The following is a 20,542-nucleotide window of genomic DNA, read 5'->3' as shown; positions in this document are numbered from 1 at the left end:
AAAATTGAGCGGAAGTACGTAGGAGGGCAGAGCCAGGCTAAAAGTTTATGCGCTTTGATATCTCATCTTCCCTGTTTTGCCTTTTGAAAGTGTTTTGAGGGTCAGGATGAGCTGGAGTTAATCAGATGCTGGAAGATCTGAGAGGTGATGTTACCACTGGAATGAGGGGCGTTCTAAACAAAAATATTAAAAAGACTATGAAAAACAATTTCCAGCATACTTGGACAAATGACTCAGAAAACTCAAGGTTTAGGGCAGGGCTCCGGGTGTTTGTTATTTTGCAGAACGTGCTGTGCAATACTGTTTTTCAGAACGCTTATGATCAGTCAAGGCTGAGAGACCACACTACATTAAGACTTTCGCCCGGTTACACCCTCAAGACACACAATCGAGCCCGTCTTCTCTTTCTACAGGACGGCAGTTTCGGCCTATCACATCTCGTCTGATTCAGCAGAAGTGAGGTGGAGCTCAGATTAGAGCGGGTCCAAATGTGCAGCATCAGCTAATAAAGTTCAACATCTGAACCGGCATCTGCATCACATTTGGGTCAGCTGCGTAGACTAAACAGGTGTCAGTTTTTCCTGCTCTGGCGATTTGCAGTCTGAGAACGATTCGGGGGGTGTCCAGGGTTCCTCTGAGTGTGGGAATGCAACGGTTCAGATGTATAATACTGACATCACTAGAGCATGATGTCATCATTTACCATTATATAACTGAGGTTTTTATTGCGTTGTCATAATAACTATGCGTGATCTAAACAGAAAGCCATTGCAATTGCATGCTGTCACTACAACGAGTGTTTTGTGTACTGTAGATGTCATGTGCAATTTATCATGTGTGCTTTTTCTCACAATAACTAAAGCCTTTACTCTGTACAGTACATTTTAAAGCTTTACAAGGCCTAATGTTGGTACTTCCATTACTGAAACATAAACATGACATGCTTTATGAACAACGGCACCAAGGGTAGTTTACACAGCCCCTCTCATGAACTGTGTCATATCCTCTGTAAGTGTCAGTATCTTTACAACACAGATACACTTCCTAATAAAAGGCAGCACTATCTGTCTGATATGGACACACACATCCTATAAGCTTAAAACAGAGCTGAACAAATGAAGACTGTTCATTCTGAATTGGGAACATCAGTTCTTCTTCACTTCCCTTTCTTTTAGTTATTAGCAGAAATGATTTGAATTTATTATAATATTCCAAAGATACTATTAGTTCATTTTATATTATATTATATTAAAACGCATGCAATTAATTTTTTCAGTTCAGTCCTTTTGATAGCGTTACATAATATGATCACGTTCTTATTCATCCAAATGCTTTTAAACCATTAAAGCACAAGACAGAAGGGAACACGCTGTCTGTGAATGTCCTGACTATGTGACACACAGAAAAACGCACGGCAGTATTGACTTCTCTTTCCTGTTTGAACAAATAATAACACTCACAACTATGCCAAAATTGCAGTTTTGTATCCTCAGACGAGCAGTCTAACATGAGTTAAATATCATCTTAAATCAACTTAAAGAGTTGTGAGAAAATGAGATGCGCATGTTCGGCAGCGGCTGATCTTAAAGTGACAGCAACCTAATAAACCAGTCACTGATGTCTGTCATTAATGTTAATCAAAGAACAAAGGGAACAGAGAAATGTATAGCTTTAATAAGAATTCATCTATATTTAATTTATAATTTATGCAGTTAAGACTGTAAAGTCTTTGAAAACTGTAATCAATGTCTGTCTAACAGGTACGAAGGCCACAGGTAAATATGACATTTGTTATGCGTTTATGTTAGGGATGGGCAAGAATACTAGAGCGCGACACATCCTTTTTTGCAGTAAGATTACTTTTATGTTGTCTATATCTGAATAATCTCATATAGGACGCGTTTGGTGGAGTTTATTAGCTAGCAAAGTGCTGCCGTTATACTGACTGGTGTTCATTCACTCTTCAGCTTCAGCTCAAATGCAATGCCCAACATTATCGACTATGGGTTATTTGAGATATAATAATAATCTTTTTTATAGGCTTTTTTTTTTTCAAAAACATTGATGCATCATAATCTAGCCATTATTTTTTTCTAGTCATATGTTCATGTTTTCATGTCATGTTTGTATTTGTCAACATTCATTTTCGTAGCAGTATTTTCATTATCTCCATGACTGACATTAAAAAAAACATCAGTAATTGTATCAGATACTGGCCTTCATTCATAAAAAGTATTTAAATGGGTCCTAAAATGCCCCCTTTTACAAGATGTAAAATAAGTCTGGTGTCCCCAGAGTGTGTATGTGAAGTTTTAGCTTAAAATACCCCAGAAATATTTTTGTATAGCAAGTTAAAATTGCCACTTTTTGAGGATGAGCAAAAACGCGTTGTTTTTGTGAGTATACCTTTAAATGCAAATTAGCTGCTGCTCCCGTCCCCCTTCCAAGAAGAGGGCTGAGCTTCAAGAGCTTGTGTTAGCAGCTCCAGTTACCTCACATAAGAAACTGTTCAGTCTTTTATGTTCAAACCAGAGTCAGGCAATGATGGAAAGACTCAAGAAGAAGTGACAACATGTAGAATGAGACAGGACAATTCTGGTTAGTTGATTCATTTATGTACCCGATGTGGAGTTAAATATCTTCAAGTCACCGATTAGCATATTCTGTCGTGATAAACATATGTGAGCTGTTGTAAGATGCACAGAGCCAAAGAATATGCTGCATGAAGATAGAATAGGTATAGTTTAGTTTAATTATGGTTATAACTTATGTTGTCATCTTGCTTTTAAGACGTGTTACGTACTGTAGGCTTTTGCAATAAATGTGAAAAGATGGATGTGACAGCTCGAGCAAACTCTCAAATGTGCTCTACTACAACAACTCTTCCTCTTCTCAACATGGCCTTTGCTGCGTGTTCCTGGGGGTGGGGTTTATGTAAATGTTAGGGTTAGTGATGTTACTTACCCATGAAGAAGCTCATTGTAGTCCCTACCAACCGTTTGCTGTAGTCCTTAAAAAGCGATTTCTGCAAAAGAAAATATCTCCCTTTGCATTTGCATCCAACTTTGAGCGTCGTAACTTTGCAGACGTTGTTTATGCTCAAGCAGCAATATTACACACCAACTAAAGTCATAGTGATATCATAATCACTCACCCCTTTAAACTATACTGTATTTATGTTGTTTCTACATTAATTTGGAGATTAACTGTGAAATTATGACAATATAAAAATATTAAAAACTCTAATGTTTTAAGTGCGGTTAATTACAGAAAAAATGTGCAACTAATTTGTTTTGTTTTTTTATATTATTATGTTTAGTTTTTTTATATTATAATGCTGAAACTATATAATATTATTTATTTATATTATTATTATTATCATCATCCTTATTATTATGCATCAAAATAAAAAAAGCTCATTCCTTTACCGTTCAAATACCTGCAAATATTTGATGTGAGAAGTGAATGTTATTCAGGGTCTGTCTGTGACCATTAAGTAAATAAGCCATAATAACACCTGTAGGTCTTTTAAGGCTGTCAGACTCTGACAGCTCCTTCAGGAAAGGCAAAGCCACATGAATTTAAAGGGTGAATGCAATGTTTTGAACTAAATATTCGTTAGGAAAAGAAAAAAAACATACCAGGTCCCTTTGATATCTTTGGATCATAGACTGTAAAATTGGGAAGGATAGCGGCGTATCACGCTATGAAACACCTGTTTTGAAAAAAACGGTAAAGAAAAACAGTTAAGTCACACTCCCTATGAATGAAGCATTTACTTTGGCACATAATGAAACAAAAAAGGTAGATTAAACAAACAGTACTCAAAGCGTTTTCAGGAAACCAGTTTGGAGTGCCTGCCAAATTACAAAGAGAAAGAGAGAGAAAATGGTATTCCTGTTAAATCACCCAAAAGCAAACAGCCAATCTCGGCTTATGAAAGTCGGATAATGACTGTTTGGGTACACGGCTTCATGAACGGTTCGCTCAATGAACGAGACACATTACACAAATAAATGAAAGGAAGTCAAGTTTCCGTCTCTCTTATTTTCATGCAGTCTATTGAATGCCAAATGAAGTTAAAACCTGCAAATTGGAGAACTTAAAAGAAAGAGAGGATAAGGGTTACTTTTTGGAGCCTAGAAGCCTGAGTGATCGTGACCCACTCGCAACTCAATGTCTGAAGGTGGCATGCGAGCGGTTATAGATGACTGAAGACATTGAAAGAAAACAGAGACTGTCGAGTCGACATCTGGCAGGGTAGTGTGCTAGATTGGACGTGTTGTTAGTAGGTCAAGACTCGACAGTTGTCTGGAAAGCGTTTCTGTTTTTGGGCACCTCTATGGCCTGCTTTAACATTTTTTCTCCCACTAACATGATTTGCAAGCTATAGCAGCAAGCATGATGATCCACGCCTAAGCCATCACAAAGACAATCGCTGTTCTGGTGTTGTTTCCTGACGTCAGCTACATTCGATAATCTCATGTGCAGATAATATTGTCTTCTTTTACGGTACAGTGATATGTTTGGTAAGAATCCTGCCCATGAACCCACATGAATTGCCTTTTAAGGGAAAGTTAGGCACAAAGACGGCCCGAGCTGAATAAGATGCCTTTCCAATGAGGGATTCACCACAAGCAAGCAATACTGCTAAAATAAAGACAAAGCTTTTTTTTGTGCATATCCTGTATTTTCATAACTTGGAATTTCAAAGCCAACCCATTCTGTAACACACTGAGTCTGGTTTGATTGTGTGTAAAGTTAACCACAGAGCCTTAAGGCATTTTATTATGTCTACCTCGATTAAACAGGACTGGCTGAAAACTAATAACCGAGTGCACTAGCATGTAAAACCCAAGTGTATAATTCAGTGGAACTGATTATATACAGTAGCCTATATTAATACATATTTTGTCTGTATTTACTTTACATCTTTCGACTCATGCCATGACAAAGTAAACCTGCTAACTTTCATACGATACAAAACCAAAAATGGACATGATCTGCAAAAAGACCTATTTACACAGAATCACTGGTTCAGCCTAGTTCAGTAAAGGGCAGAGCGGGGATCAACCTAACACTTTTTGACAGGTTGTGTGAATTTACTTGGATTTTAGAGTATGTATTTTCCCCACGTTAATTGCACATGTCTAGAACAGTTATGTGGTTGTTTCATTAATACATTGTATATTGTTACATGTGAGGGGCACATTGTAACAGGACCAAATCACTTTTTTATATAAAATAATGGAATTCTTTGCTAATAAATAAAAAATAAATATTGAGTTTGACAACAAACACACCACAAAACACAACTATACTAGCCTAGAAATCTAGACGCACCCTAGCAGCAGCAAATTTAATTTGCCCGCAAGTGTGGTCTAGCAACTCTCAATACCCTTCTGAGCTGTATTCCCCTAACTCTTGCCGGGCCAATCACATAGGGTGCGTCTCAATCAGCTCCCTAGTTCACTAGTCAGGGCACTGATCAGGGAGTCAGCCCATTGACTTATGTCCTGATCAGTGCCCTGACTAGTGAACTAGGGAGCTGATTGAGACGCAGGGATTGTGTCGGTGGGCGGGGCCATAATGACGACGGCCGAGTTGCGCTTGCGTGCTTCTGGTAAACACAGAAACTGGCGAACGGCGGTCTTTCGAATCAGCTTTGACCGAGACTCTGGAAGACTTGGAGTTAAGTTTTTCTCTGAGAAAAGAACAAAGAACGGCACTGAAGTCATTCTTAAGAAGGGAAGATGTGTTCGGAGTTTAGCCGACCGGATACGGTGAATGTTTAATCTGTCAACGAGCTCTGCTTCACCTTCGTTGCTCTGGTTGGTGTAGCGCTATCCTATCGCGTGCAGAGGGAGTTTGAAAGACAGCCGTTTATCCGCCCCTCAGATTGAGCTGTCAATGGTGAGTTTCCAGACCAAACAGCATAGTTTAAAACATACTAATGATTAATAATTTCTGAACAGTGACTCTCAGTCCTTATTCACCCTTTTCTGTTTCCCAACAGAATTCATAAAAGTATAGAATATAATAGAATTTTTCTAATCTGGGCTCATTGTAACATAGTGTGACAACATGCCCCATCTGCGTAACTGGGATTTAAACTGTGGCTTGTGTCTTCTTCTGGTTAGATCAGCATTAAAGGACTCTCTTAACTCTTAAATAACAGATATAAGATTCAAATAATATCAGATTTGTCTAGGTTTAAATAAACAAAATAAACTGAGAAGAAAAATTAACCAGAAAGGAATTTACTTTTGCTATGGTTAAATAAAAGTTCAGTGATATCTTCCAAAGATGTTTTAATTTCGCCGCAATTTTTCCTAGATATAGTGTTGATGTGGCAACTAGTAAATACACTAAGTTTGGTCATCCTGGCATGTGTGGAAAGTTTTAAAGGTGCACTATGCAACTTTCCGTCCACTAGAGCGCCTATTCAAAACAAATGCGTAGTTTGATGACACAACGTTTGAAAGCAGTATCCTGGGAGATGTGGTCTTCACCTCACAGCCGGTGGAAAATAGGACTCGGGCAGAAATCACGTTCATGGATGCGGTTATTAACGTTACTGTAGTGTAAAGCAGAGCAGGACCGAGTGTTGTGGAGCTGAGCACAGCTGCTGAAGCGATTGTTATACAAACACTCGCCTCGCGAACACCGGGACTTTTATTATGACGGGACGGGACACGGTCGCCGGGAGCCTGCACTGATCCGCTCTTCCGGTTATGATTATGAGGTAATGCAGCTCTGTTTATCATATTAGATACATTTAAGTGTGTTTAAAGTGATGTTATGACGTTACTCTGTGCGTTCACTTGTTCACACTGCTAAGAGTAAAGGGCTCCAGCCAAGTAAAACCCGAAACCGAGGGTAACGCAGATATGACGCAAACGCTATGCTGAAACGTCCCGGTCCTTAGTTAAAATAGCAATTTTCTCACAATTTACAAATAGTTGGAAACATTTGGGATATTGTAGGTACTCAACTGAACAAAATATATAACACCGGCCTAGTGGTTTTTATATTACTGGATATACTGGATATTTTACTGCAAAAATACTACATAGTGCACCTTTAAACCGTGTGCATTACAACTAACCCCGCATTAGGTTGTACCCCGCACTCAACATCTACAAAATATCATTACAGCCCATATAAACATCAGACACAAGCTTTGTTTTGGGACTTTTTTCCCATGTAGTCAATAATTGTACACCTTAAAACAACATATTTGATCACCAAAATGACCAAATAAAAAAAAATACGGTAAGAAAATAAATTTATGCCTTAAAATAGATTGAATGTAACTCTACACTCGTGCTTAATTTATACGCAGATTCATAAATATGCAAATTTATCCAGTCCTCTCACTCACTCCAGCTCAGAGATCCACTCGCTCAACTTTTACTCAAGATACTGTAGTAAACGCTGCACAAAGGTATCGCTCTTTACAATATCAGACACATAACGGTAATTAATATGATGAGCCTTTAGCTCGACTACATCATCAAACAGCTAATAATGATAATGCTACAAAAACCATAATCCCGTTTGCCATCTCTATGCCTTCTAACAATCAGCATCCTAAGAAAGGCTCATAACATCATAACATCATATAATATACATTGAATACATAATTCACCCCTATATATTGATAACTGTACATGATTTTTCACAACAATTTCACCACAGGGTGAAACTTAAGTTCACTTTAAGTTGAGATTAGTTTAACACGCATGTTTGTGTGGAATAATTAAGTGCATTAGCATTTAGCATGTGTGGATAGACATTAACTTGTGCTGAACCCGGAACATTCCTTTACACAAACTGCTGAATGATGCAGTCGAGCCATGAATCATCAGCAAAATGCTGTGGAAGACAGGCCCGGGTGTTGAAGCGCATTTAAGCAGTCATGTTTGTGAGGATTAGTGGGCGTGTGCACAGTAGCGGACAGTATAAGCTAGCAGTGATAGATTCCTCACCGAATGAGCAGACACTTTCACTCTTTCCTAACCTCATCTCTGCACTGCTCTGACTCATAGCGTGTCTGCTATTCAAACTTTAAAGTGGTGAGCGGGGAAAAATACTGGAAAACACTCCTCATCCTCCATGTTACCGTTACCTGTATGACTGTTTTGCTAATCTCCATTTCGGGCAAAGAGACTTTAAAAGACAACAGATGTGTGTGTTGTGTTCAGCAGAGTGTGATATGTTGCGATAACTCTGCATGTTCTTTTTGGCTGATGTGGTGTTGTCCCATATGCTGTTTGTTATTTTAAATGTCAGGTTCGGATGCATCAGGCCTGAGTTTGTGGTTCAGAGAGCTGTGTGCTTTTGTGTGTGTTGTGTGTCACCAGTCTGCTATTTTTCACCCTGTTTTGGGGTAACATTCCTTTACTGCTTGTGTTGGCACTGAAGCCCTGTCCTGTACTGGTCACATGAATCAGAGCTTTTCATGGCCGCCGCCACAGACATCCAACCTTCGCTCTCTGAACGCACTCTACAAGGCCAACGCTACACATCTAAGTAAAGATCCACAAAGAGCAATTATATAACAGCTAAGAGAGAAAAAAAGTTGCCGTATACTGTACTTACTTTAATCAACTTTAAAGTCCCCCTGTGGTAAAAATCAAGGTGTTAATGTTGTTTGTATGTGGTGTTTTGAATATGCTTTCAGACAAACCATAAGTCTGAGTATTTTCTCCTTAAAACTGCAGTGAACCAAAGACAAGTTTGAAATCGCCAGTGTTTTTGACGTCACAAATTACCTTGTAACCAATCACATCAACGTGTGGGCGGGGTTTAGCATATCATTGACTACTCTCTGAAGCGGGCGAGTCTCAAGAGAAGCCATGCCGGTATTTTCTGTTGATATGAAAAATTGGTTAGATTTAGCAATTATGTACGTGAATTATGTATATTGTTCTGATGAACTATATGCCTTTAAGGATGTTGATGTTTAGAAGGCAGAGATGGCGAACGGGAGCATGGTTTGTGTAACATTAGCATTATTAGCTGTTTGATAATAGCCCGTGTAATCCCTGTCTCGAGTGTTCCTGCAGAGAGTGGGTTCTCGCTGTAGAATCAGATAAAGACGAAGCAGCGAAGTCGCCTTGCGGAGAACAAGGTTACGCGACTTAAGCCCATTGCAAGTTGTGGAGAGACACTGGGAACTTTTGATTTTAAGTCGGTAGCTGCACAATTCAGCACTGCAAAAAATCGTAAAAAGTAGCCAAAATGACACGAGACAATGTTATAGGCCTAGTCATTTGTTTGTTCAAGTTCATTTGACAAGGAGTCATTTCACACGGTGGCCAATTTAAATGTTACCAACTAAATGAGACATACTGAGTTTATAATAAAATGTATTAATTGCGTTTAATTATTGCATCTAAACACAATAGTGTTGTGCCAAGATTTTTCACGTGAATAAAGGCAAATAGATTTGCACACTTTGCTTATAATCCCTGGTCTAGTCTGTTTTCTGACAAAAAACTTGTCAGAAGTTCTCGTTTCTAATCTGCCCTCCTAGCCTATTTTTTTCTCTCATCAAAACCGAATACCATCAGTGGTTGTACATCAAGAGCAGGAACAGTTTTTGTGCGTTTTGTGTCGTGATCTGACCGGAACAAATAGAAAGTCTCTGCAACGGCGTTAAGCGCTAGATTAAAGCGCTCGTCTGTGTGGAGACTGCATGAGCTGCGAGAGAAATCTGCTCCACTGATAACAGCGGCAACGAGCACCTGATCGCCTCTTATTTAACAAAGAAATGTAATTATACTCTTCTAGTTAACCAGAGATGTTTTGTTTGTATTAGTTAGGTTCATCCGTGAAGCAAGATGTTTTAAAAAAGTGGTGGGGACATGTCCCACCCGTCCCACCCGCAAACTACGCCTATGAGTTAAAAAAATTGGTTGATTGACGCCAATCGGACGTTCGTGTTTAGGGGTGTCCATGGTTAACCGATTGACCGATTAACCGTTAAAAATTGCGTAACCGAGTGAAACATTTTGCTCGGTTAAGTGGCGTCAATGACGTGCCTTGAATTTAGTTGTAATATATGTTTGCACCCCTAGAGACCGCCAGAGCGCTCCCAGACATTTGTAATATCCACAAGAAGAAGTCATGACCAGCTTTCTAAGCGGGCAAAGAAAGTGTGGGAGCACTTTAAAAATGAGAGTGACGGGGCAAAATGCAAGTATTGCAATGCAGTGCTTACCGCATTTTTCAGGCTATAAGTTGCTCCGGAGTATGAGTCGCATCAGTCAAAATATGCGTCATGAAGAGGAAAATAACATACGTCGCACTGGACTATAAGTCGCATTAGGGCAGAAGCAGAGTGCGAGCCGCGCGCGCTGTGCATAACGGACCAGAAGAAAGAAAGTTTGAAGTGAGAAACTTGTGAATGACGAGAAAAGCAGACGTTACTTTAACTGTAATGAAGAAAACAAAAAAAGCTAATCGCGGACTGAAAGCAAGATGGCCAGAGCTGAAGGGACGAGTCCACAGATGCTTGAACTCTCTGCCGGGAGAGGCTCAGCTGCGCGAGTCAAACGCTAGTCTGTGTTCTCGGCTGCATATTTTACTAACGTTACATAACTGCTCTAATCGTACAGGCGCCCTCGCGGCCACTCGCATTGCTCGTGAACTGGAGCGCATCTCATCCTAATTTAACGAAACTCAGCGTACGCCTCGCAGACATGAAATAGATCTTAAGAAACTTGAAATGTCTTTTAACAATTTAAAACGAAAAGAAATAGGCTACTCTCTGATTATGTAATCCATGATGTGCATTTCTCTATAAAGGCGCGTTCACTACGGAGATGGTGGTCGTCAAATTAATAAGCTAAAAATAACCCTGACGCACACTATGGTTAACCGAGTATTAACCGCTAAGGGCCTTGGTTAACGGTTAATGAAAAACTTGAAAACGTGCAGCCCTATTCGTGTTTTTTTTTCCGTCTATTTGAAAGTTAGGCTAATAAACATGTTGCATATACGGCCTGATTATGTCTCTTTTTTTTAAGTTACATAAACTGCTTTCAGGAGTTTTTGACTGGCATATCATCAAAATGTCCGGAAAACGAAACCTCTGCCGGTCACTTTGACTGGCACCATTTTTTTCTAGCGGAAACTCTGTACTACAGTAACTTGAGTAAAAGTTGAGCGAATGCATCTCTGAGCTGGAGTGAGTAAGTGAGTGGAGGCGGGCCTCATTCGCATATTTATGAATCCACAAATACTAATTGAAGCATGGGTGTAGAGTTAACACAGGATTGTGCCTTGTGCCAGGATATTTTCAGGATATTTTCACCAAAACAAAATGTAGTTTTGGTGATCAAAGATGAGTTTTACGGGATAAAATTATTGACTACAGGGGGACCTTAAATGACTTACCAGTATCACTACGCTAATTACAAAATATAAAATTTGCAGTAGTATTTTAGTGGATATAAGCACGACATGCTTCACACACAAGGGCCCCAAGTTCGTTACTCCTGCAACAAACAAAAACAAAAACTTCTGCGATTGTATTTTTCCTTCAAATATCAAATCAAGAGTGTAAACAACGCACATCAAGAAAGGAATGTTATTTCACTATTTAAGATAGCCTGTCGGCAGGCCGGGCTTACGTTTTGGTAGCCTGTCTGGAAAACACTTAAACTCATACTCAAGTCTGATCCAGAATTGCAATGAACCAACAACACCACAAATAAAGGATTCTCCAGCCTCTGACAGCACGCTAAGGTATGTTCTGTTAGACACCTACACACAATAGATGTCAAACGATCTGTAACCACGCAACTCTATCACATATAAAAACATTTGTACTCACATTCACACATTAGTGTGTTGCTTCATTCATTTATGTAATCTCATCCTGTCTGCAAATCCAGTTTCTTGTTTACAAACGAATCCGTGGTCAAAATTAAGGAACAAACACACAATGTCTTCCCCACGCAAGATGGATATTTATTAAAAATAAAATTCATCCATGCATTCATAATATTGGAATCCGAATGAAGCTTATGCGATATGTTTAGTGCTTAAAGTTCGATCCGGTGTAGATCTATGTAGGCCTATATCTCATATATCTCATGTTCTTTTTGTCGAGGCGTAGCATATTCTGAGATCGATCATTTGCTGGGTCTGGTGTCAATAAAAGCTTATCTTTGACTAACAAGGCTTTGAAACTTACAGGATATTCTTATATTACAATGAGCTTTTATATATAAAAAGCTCAAGGGAAAGTTGATTTCTCAATTCCAGACCGCTTTAAATTGTACTAATATTTCACAATACTATTTATACCTTTAAGTGTGGCTACACATTTTCAGGGACACTATATTTAAATCAATAACACTATAATCTGAAGTTATACTTACAAATAAATTATTTTAAGCTTATTTTGCCTGAGTCATTAAGTCTTACTTTCTGGTCCAACTAAGTCTTTGCTCTCTGGTCCAATTTAGAAAGACCGGGAAATAGCTTATAAAATGTACAGAGTTTACTGGAACAAATTCCTCTAGTTGTCAGAGCATGTGTCACTCACTCACAGTGCTCAGTCTGTTATGACCTTTTTAGTCTCATTACGGGTGTCTAAATACACACGGCTTCAGGCGCCGCATAGGAACAAAGCGATCTTATTTGTGTGCGGTTTGGAAAGGCTTCTGCAAATAGCCGATCTCTCTGAGAGATTGAAAATATGGAGCTACATCTATAGAAGGTTAACTGCTCTGTGTGGGCAGGAGGAGATAAATACCTGACGTTGTCTGGTAAAACAGTAGTGTATGTCTAGGGGAATGGGTTGTTGTTCAGGGGCCTATATTTGGATCTTTGTTCTTTGCCGTGACAGCATTCAAACCATGATCTGAATTCCAGGAGAACTGAGGATTCAATAAAACTCAGTAAAGTCGGTCAGGCGGCCATATGGAATATCACTGATTGGTGATTAGTGAACAGCACAAAATTGCACTGGTTTAGAGGGAGACTGTCTCTCTGCTGTAAATCTTACAATAAGACCACAGCACTGTTTCTTGAATTTTTGTTTTGTCTTGAAAAATACCTTAAATATTTACTGACCATCGTGGTATTTCTTCCAAGAACTCACATTTTATTACCATACAAAAAGTTAGTGTTTTAACATCAGTGTTTGCCAAGATACAAGTGAAGCTACAGTCAAGAGCCCCATTGAAAAAAGGAGTTAGCTGCATGACAAGTTACTCACAAAAATAACTACACAGAAGGCTATACAAGGGGTTATTGTCATAATAAACATAAATATCAATTAATATAAAGGCACAATATTCTGGATTAAAATATCACAAAAAAAAACTAGAACAATGTTATATATATTTTGTTGACTTGTGTACTTATCCCAAACATTTCCAAGAATGTTTGAATCCAGAGAACTAAGCAATTTCCAGGTTCATTTTGTAGAAACGATGGAAACACCAAAGCCTCTTAATATCTGATGTGTTTTATTATTTTATTATTTGGATCATTGATGGACAGAAACTAATGATTGTTCTCCAGCTCAACACAGTTAGTCTTATTGTTTAAATCTGGTGTTCTTGATTTACCGCACAGAGTACCATGTTTTACCGCCTAATATCCATCTCTCACTGCAGTGTGAACAAGTGTCTCATAGTAGCGCCGAGTGAACGCACAGAGTAGCATTATAACATCACTCTCAACACACTCAGATGTGTGTGATATGATAAAGCAGTGCTGCGTTCCCACACACACACACACGAGCCGAAGAAGCGGAAGTGCTCGTCTGACAGAATAAAAGCTCCTCTGCTCTCGAGCCGTGTATCGCTCGTCTCTCATTAGCAATCGCTCCAGCGTCTCGCTCTGCTCCACCCTGATCCAGACTACAGTAATGCTAATAAATCTGTAATACATTCGCTCCATCCATATGATTGTATGCCCGAGTCCCGTCCAATTCTTTTCCTCTAGCTATAGAGGTGAAGACGACAACTCCCATGATTCTATGAAATAGGAAGCGTCATTAAGCTAAGCCTGTGTTTTGAATAACCTCTAGCGGCGACAGTGACATACTGTGCCTTTAATCAGACAATTGTGGATACAAAAACAACAATGACATGAACAAAACAATGAACAACAGAAACACTAAATATTCCAGTTAGTCTTGACTCTTAACCTCGACAGCTGATGGAAAGGAATCCGATGGACTCGAGCAGAAATCCTGTTCATGTAAGAGTGAATGTATTAAAGTTTTATTAGCATTAGTATGTAGCAGGACGTGCTGGTTAAAATAGCGGATTCCTATGGATTTAAACATTGTTGGAAACGTAAGTACACAGGTCACAGTGTTTACAGTATTCTCTACACTGCTCAGTAACAACTGATCTAAATGCAAACAGATTACTATAGTCCAAGACTTCCAGAAACAAGAGCTTGTCGGCCCCTCTAAGTGTATTGGCTACTGTCAGTCAGGTTTGGAAAAAAGCTCTCCGATTTTTTCAAGTTTTTACCAAATTTGCTGGTAACATTAGACGCCTTCAAAAATGGATTTGTGGCGCAGATGAAACTTAACTGGTCTGCACATATCCCAGCTTCCTCTCTCAGATCAAACCTTTCAACAAATCAGCCACTGTTTCCCACCACATTCCATCCTTTAAATTTCAAACAAAACAACACTCGATCCTTGATAGCATTTTCCACAAACTCACACAACCCACCCACCCCATCATGCCCCTTTACTTGTCTCATAAATCAACTAACCCTTTCTGAGGGACCCAATTTCCACATTTTTTTGCTCTCAGACTACCCTAAATGATCTAATGAGCAGTGTGGTTTTTTGTTTCGAGACATGTGATGTTGTACGGTGGGCTCGGGCCAGTCTGGACTTTGAATCAGTGCAGTCTGACCCAGCCGCACCATTTCAAAGGGCCAAAACTACAGCCCGTAACCACCATTAACTCCGTTTGCCGTGTCTGCCACATGTGGTATTTAAACTGAGGCTGAGGGAGGGTCAGTTTGAAGTTTCAAAGTGCGGAACATTCTTTTAACGGCCAGCCAGAAGCCAATTATAGAGGCAGCAGCTTTAGACGAGGGGTAAATAATATTTCTTAACGTTTATTTTATGGTTCAGCACTTATAGCTGCTTGAGCCTTTTGATGATGAGGCTTTATACAAGGAAATGTATGATGCGGCCACTCTAATTCATGTCTTCATATTAAACTTTCTTAAAAGTAATCAAATGTACAGATTGAGATAACCACCAATCCTAATTTATGATGCTTGATTATGTCTTCTGCTGATATTTGCGATATTTAAAATCAATACTGTTACAGTCCCCCCACTATGTTGCTTGAATTATGATTGTTACGCTGGAAAAGGTTTGTGCAGCAGAGGTGTTAAGTGTGGATTTTATGCCTTCCATATGGTCAATTCCACAGAAGCATTTGTGAATCGAGGAGGTTCGCATACCGTGAGGCAGTGTGGAAAATATGGATCATTTTTGCCGTTTCTATCAACATAAGGCTGGCATACCTCACTGAGGCCTGAATCTTCCACACATGTGAACCTGTTGAACCTGTAATAGTCACTAATGTGGAAATTATTTTCTATCACACATTAAATAGGTATGTTTATATAGGCTCCATCACAACTTTGATGGGCAGAGAGGGGAACTGATGATGTAACTAGAGGAGAAATGAGAGATGCATGGGCGCGAGGAACGTCAGGCAAATCCCATGAGGAATGTTCCACTGAATCCCACAGGAATGTGCCCGCAAAAACCTCCGCTGCACAACAACCAAGCAAATGAGGGCATCCCTCTACCACAACCACCACCTCACCAGACAGACAGAAGAAACCCTGAGCGGGAAGTGACATAAAAAACCATAACACAGGATTTCCAATTGCTTCATTTCAAGTGTTTACCCATTCAAAGAGCATTACGTCTTATTTCACTGAGCCTTGCTAAAACTTCTAAAGCCATAAATCCGAGGACATCTATGACCAAACCGTTCCTGTTAAAGGGGATTAAAGCACTTGTGTATGGGAGCTGTTTATGTGTGTGTTCTTATGTGATGGTGCCATACTTTTTTTACATAAGGAAATTATGAGTACAACTACACATTTATTTTCAAGGCTATGCAAAAGCAGATTAGCCAGACAGACCCAACTGAGATTGGAATATATTCTAACTAGAAAAACAAAGTTTTTGATGGATGGATGGATGGATGGATGGATGGATGGATGGATGGATGGATGGATGGATGGATGGATGGATGGATGGATGGATGGATGGATGGATGGATGGATGGATGGATGGATGGATGGATGGATGGATGGATGGATGATTATTTGTGAAGTGCCAACATGACATTGTGACTTTGCGTAAACGTACGCCACTTTCTAAAGCCAAGCGGTGTTATCTGTACTCATTTTGAGCTATGCGCTTGTATGTGTGTGTGATTCCATGTGAATGTCTACGCCGAAACGAACCATTATGTGTGTTTGTGTGTGTCTCCACAATGTAAAAGGATTAACAAAGATACTGTGTGTGTGTGTGTGTGTGTGTGTGTGTGTGTGTGTGTGTGTGTGTGTGTGTGTGTGTGTGTGTGTGTGTGTGTGTGTGTGTGTGTGTGTGTGTGTGATGGGTAGGTTTAGGGGCAGGGGCTAGGGATGCACCGAATGTTCGGCAACCGAAATTATTCGGCCGAAAATAGCCAAAAAAAGCATTTTCGGCCGAATAAGTAAAAAGGCCGAATAATATTTGCCGAACAATGACGTTTTTAATGACGCGATCAAATAGTAACCCACGTAGAGTGAGAGGCGGGCGCTTTATGCAGCAAACATGTCAACTGTGTGGAAGCACTGTTTAGTGCTGCATCTCATGTCATCGATGAGAAGAGGAACCGACTTTCATGTGAGAAAGCAGAGAAGCTACTTTTCATAAAGAAGAACCTGCCACTTTTCCTGAACAAGTAGGCTTATGTCTAGGACAGTTATTTATTTGTTGTGGGTTCATCCACATTTTTTGCACTATTCAATGCACATTTGTTATTGTAGACATACAGAGTTACATTCTTTCAGCAGTCAGTTATAGGCCTAACATAGGCTATTCAAGAAGGGGGGCTTCTAAGATGGCCAAATAAAAATATTTTTTATTTTACTAATTATTTATTTTATGTTGTGCTTAGTTTGTATAATATCTGCTGGAATGTTAAAAAAAAGTTCAGTGTTAAATAAATATTTTGAAATTGTATTTTTTTATTTGATTTATTTCTCTGAAAAGCAACACAAAATAGTAAAAAGCAAATTTTTACTATTTAATTATTGTAATGGTAAAAAAAATTGCCAAATAAATGGAAAAAATGCGAAACACCGTGTTCGGTATTCGGCCTTCGGCCAAGCATTTCATTATTATTCGGTTTCGGCTTCGGCCAAGAATTTAATTTCGGTGCATCCCTAGCAGGGGCAGTGTAAGGGGGATAGAAAATATGGTTTGTACGGTATAAAACCATTACGCCTATGGAATGTCTCCATATGTCACAAAAACAAACGTGTGTGTGTGTGTGTGTGTGTGTGTGTGTGTGTGTGTGTGTGTTTGTGTGTGTGTGTGTGTGTGTGTGTGTATGTGTGTGTGTGTGTGTGTGTGTGTGTGTGTGTGTGTGTGTATGTGTGTGTGTGTGTGTGTGTGTGTGTGTGTGTGTGTGTGTGTATGTGTGTGTGTGTGTGTGTGTGTGTGTGTGTGTTTGTGTGTGTGTGTGTGTGTGTGTGTGTGTGTATGTGTGTGTGTGTGTGTGTGTGTGTGTGTGTGTGTGTGTGTGTGTGTGTGTGTGTGTGTGTGTGTGTGTGTGTGTGTGTGTGTGTGTGTGTGTGTGTGTGTGTGTGTGTGTGTGTGAGGTAGGTTTAGGGGTAGGGGTAGGGGCAGTGTAGGGGGATATAACGAAACAGCGTTGATAAACACGCTAAAAAGCGATTATGCGTCTTGATAGCACGCCAAAATGGCATACGAATTGGCATGTCATAGATACGCCATTTCATGAGATCAGTCTGATCATTTCAGTCTTCTGTTCAATTATCTGATCAATTATCTCTATTCATGGATATTCAAGCATCCTTGTTTGTTCTCCAATCACTTTTCACCAATCACGTTAGACTAGACAAAGAACCAGTCCAAAACAAAGACTTGGTTTGAGTAGAAATACCAACACGAAAATGGACAGCATATTTTGGTTGGACATTGGTAACCTGAGCGCTCAAATTAACCGGTCTGGGCTCTGTCCAGACAGAATGAAAATGGGATGCTGGAAATGTGCAGCTATGGAAAATTGCTCCTGGCAGCCAGAATACGGCCCGAAGTATTCAAGCTTTGTTCGCTTTTGTCTAGAGAACAAATAACCGGCCTCCAAATTATGTGCAGAACACCCACCTGCCTAACCCTGACCCTACCCAGCTGGGGAGGAAAGTGAAATGCAGTCATTTGAACACATACCCTAGTGACTTCTGTCAACAGGTTTTCATTTCCCTAATGCCTGGAGTCTTTTCCATTACATCATTAGACAGTGACCTTTGACCTCTCTCAGCAACTGATACACGAATGCTGTCATAGCTCACCAAATTTAGTCCTGTTTGCAGTTCACGTCACTCCTACCAGTTTTAGAGTCAGGTCATTATTTACAACCACCTTTTTTAAAGCCAGTTATTAAACAGTTCCCAACTGTTTTATAACATTGTCAGCTTTTCCATCATCCTCTATTTGAGCAGCTTGAATAAACTCTATGAGTGGCTTTCTGTTCAGAGACCTGGCAGAAAGTTGTTTCTGAAATATTCTGTTGGTGGTAAAGTTTCAGTCCTTCTTCATCCTCCTCGGGAGGTAGTATGCATGACATTAAAGTTTAGCAGAGCTGAAAATATTTATCTTTGCTTCATTGAGGCAGGAATGTAGCTGCAGGCACTGAAAGTGCTTAGCACAGAGTACGGAGGTAAGAACACGATTCTTACACACACCTGAATTGCGCCACACACAGATATGTTTATCTAGTCGCCAGACCGTGGGCACGGTCCATCCTGCTTGGCCACAGAAAAACTTGCACGGTCCAACACACGCACAACACATTGTTAATGACTGACAGGGTGCAACGCTGAATACCATATTGTGCTTATATTAACCAAAAAACAAGTTAAAAGCAAATTGTATCAAAAGGTTAAACTTGTATTCTGCTGGCTAATTTGATTCAGGCTAATTTTCGGTAAAAAAGGTAACACTTTAGTATGGGGGACACATATTCACAATTGCCTAAATAAACTCCTAATGTACTCCTTATTAATATTTGGTATGGTAGTTTTTGTAGTGTTTTGGTTTAAGTATTGGGTAAGATTAAGAGATCACACAGAATAAGCCAATATCCTTGTAATATGCCTGATAACAAGCAACTAGTTAATAGTGAGTATTGAACCTTAAAATAAAGTGTTATCCAAAAAAAAAAGGTTTATTTTTAGCCAATGTTTTTATTATGTGCCTGAACAAATTCCCATTAATAAGTTTAAGTTTATGAAGACAAATTGTAAGATTTGGTGGTAATGCAGCAGTATAGTAAGATGGATGGATAGATAAATATAGAAATGGATTAATAAACATAAGTATATACAGTTTGTACAGTATGAAACTGATTATGTCTATGGAGAGTTCCCACAAAGAAACCGTGTGTGAGAGAGAGAGAGAGAGAGAGAGAGAGAGAGAGAGAGAGAGAGAGAGAGAGAGAGAGAGAGAGAGAGAGAGAGAGAGAGAGAGAGAGAGAGAGAGAGAGAGAGAGAGAGAGAGAGAGAGAGAGAGAGAGAGACAACCTGAAAGCACACAGACTCGTATCACCGTGGGGACATCAATTGAGGTCCCCTTGAGCAAACAAGATCATAAATCAAACAGAATGAGTTTTATTTTTTGTAATGTAATTTAATGTAAAAATGCAGAAAGTTTTGTGTGATGGGTAGTACAGTATAAAGAGGAGTCCCCAAGATTAGAACCAGAATGAGTGTGTGTGGCATTTTTCATGTCATTTTTTTTTTAAATGTAATATATTTATTTATTCAGTTTTCTTGCCTTCTCTGTTTTATTATTTAAAAAATTATGCATTATGCATTTACAAAAAAGATTCTTCTATGTTATCAGCGTTTTGTTGTAGGACTACGGTACATCTAAATGCACTCAGCATCATGATGAGCCTAATCTCTGCTGTAAGGTTGGGGTCAGCTTTCAGCTCAGCTGGAATGAGAGGTTGTTGACAGACAGGCACATTACAATCCTCAACACCAGCAACACTGTTTTCAGAAAGAGCGTGGACAAGAGAATGAGGAGGGTGGCAACAAGAGATCCTAGACTAGAGTGAAGATTCCCATATAAGGCAAGTCTTCCTCTGAGACTGTGTGCATGTAGTAACAGTATGTCTGCTGGCAGGGGAATAACATTCCTTCACCTCCCGTTTCTTCTCTGGGAGTTTTTCATTTCCGATTCGCCGGCTGGTAAGAGGCAGTGCTCCCTTTCATAAGAGCG

The sequence above is a fragment of the Pseudorasbora parva genome, chromosome 15, assembly GCF_024679245.1.
Source record: "Pseudorasbora parva isolate DD20220531a chromosome 15, ASM2467924v1, whole genome shotgun sequence".
Lineage (NCBI taxonomy): Eukaryota > Metazoa > Chordata > Actinopteri > Cypriniformes > Gobionidae > Pseudorasbora > Pseudorasbora parva.
The sequence above is the reverse complement of the archived record's forward strand: the minus strand, read 5'-3'. Positions refer to the sequence as shown.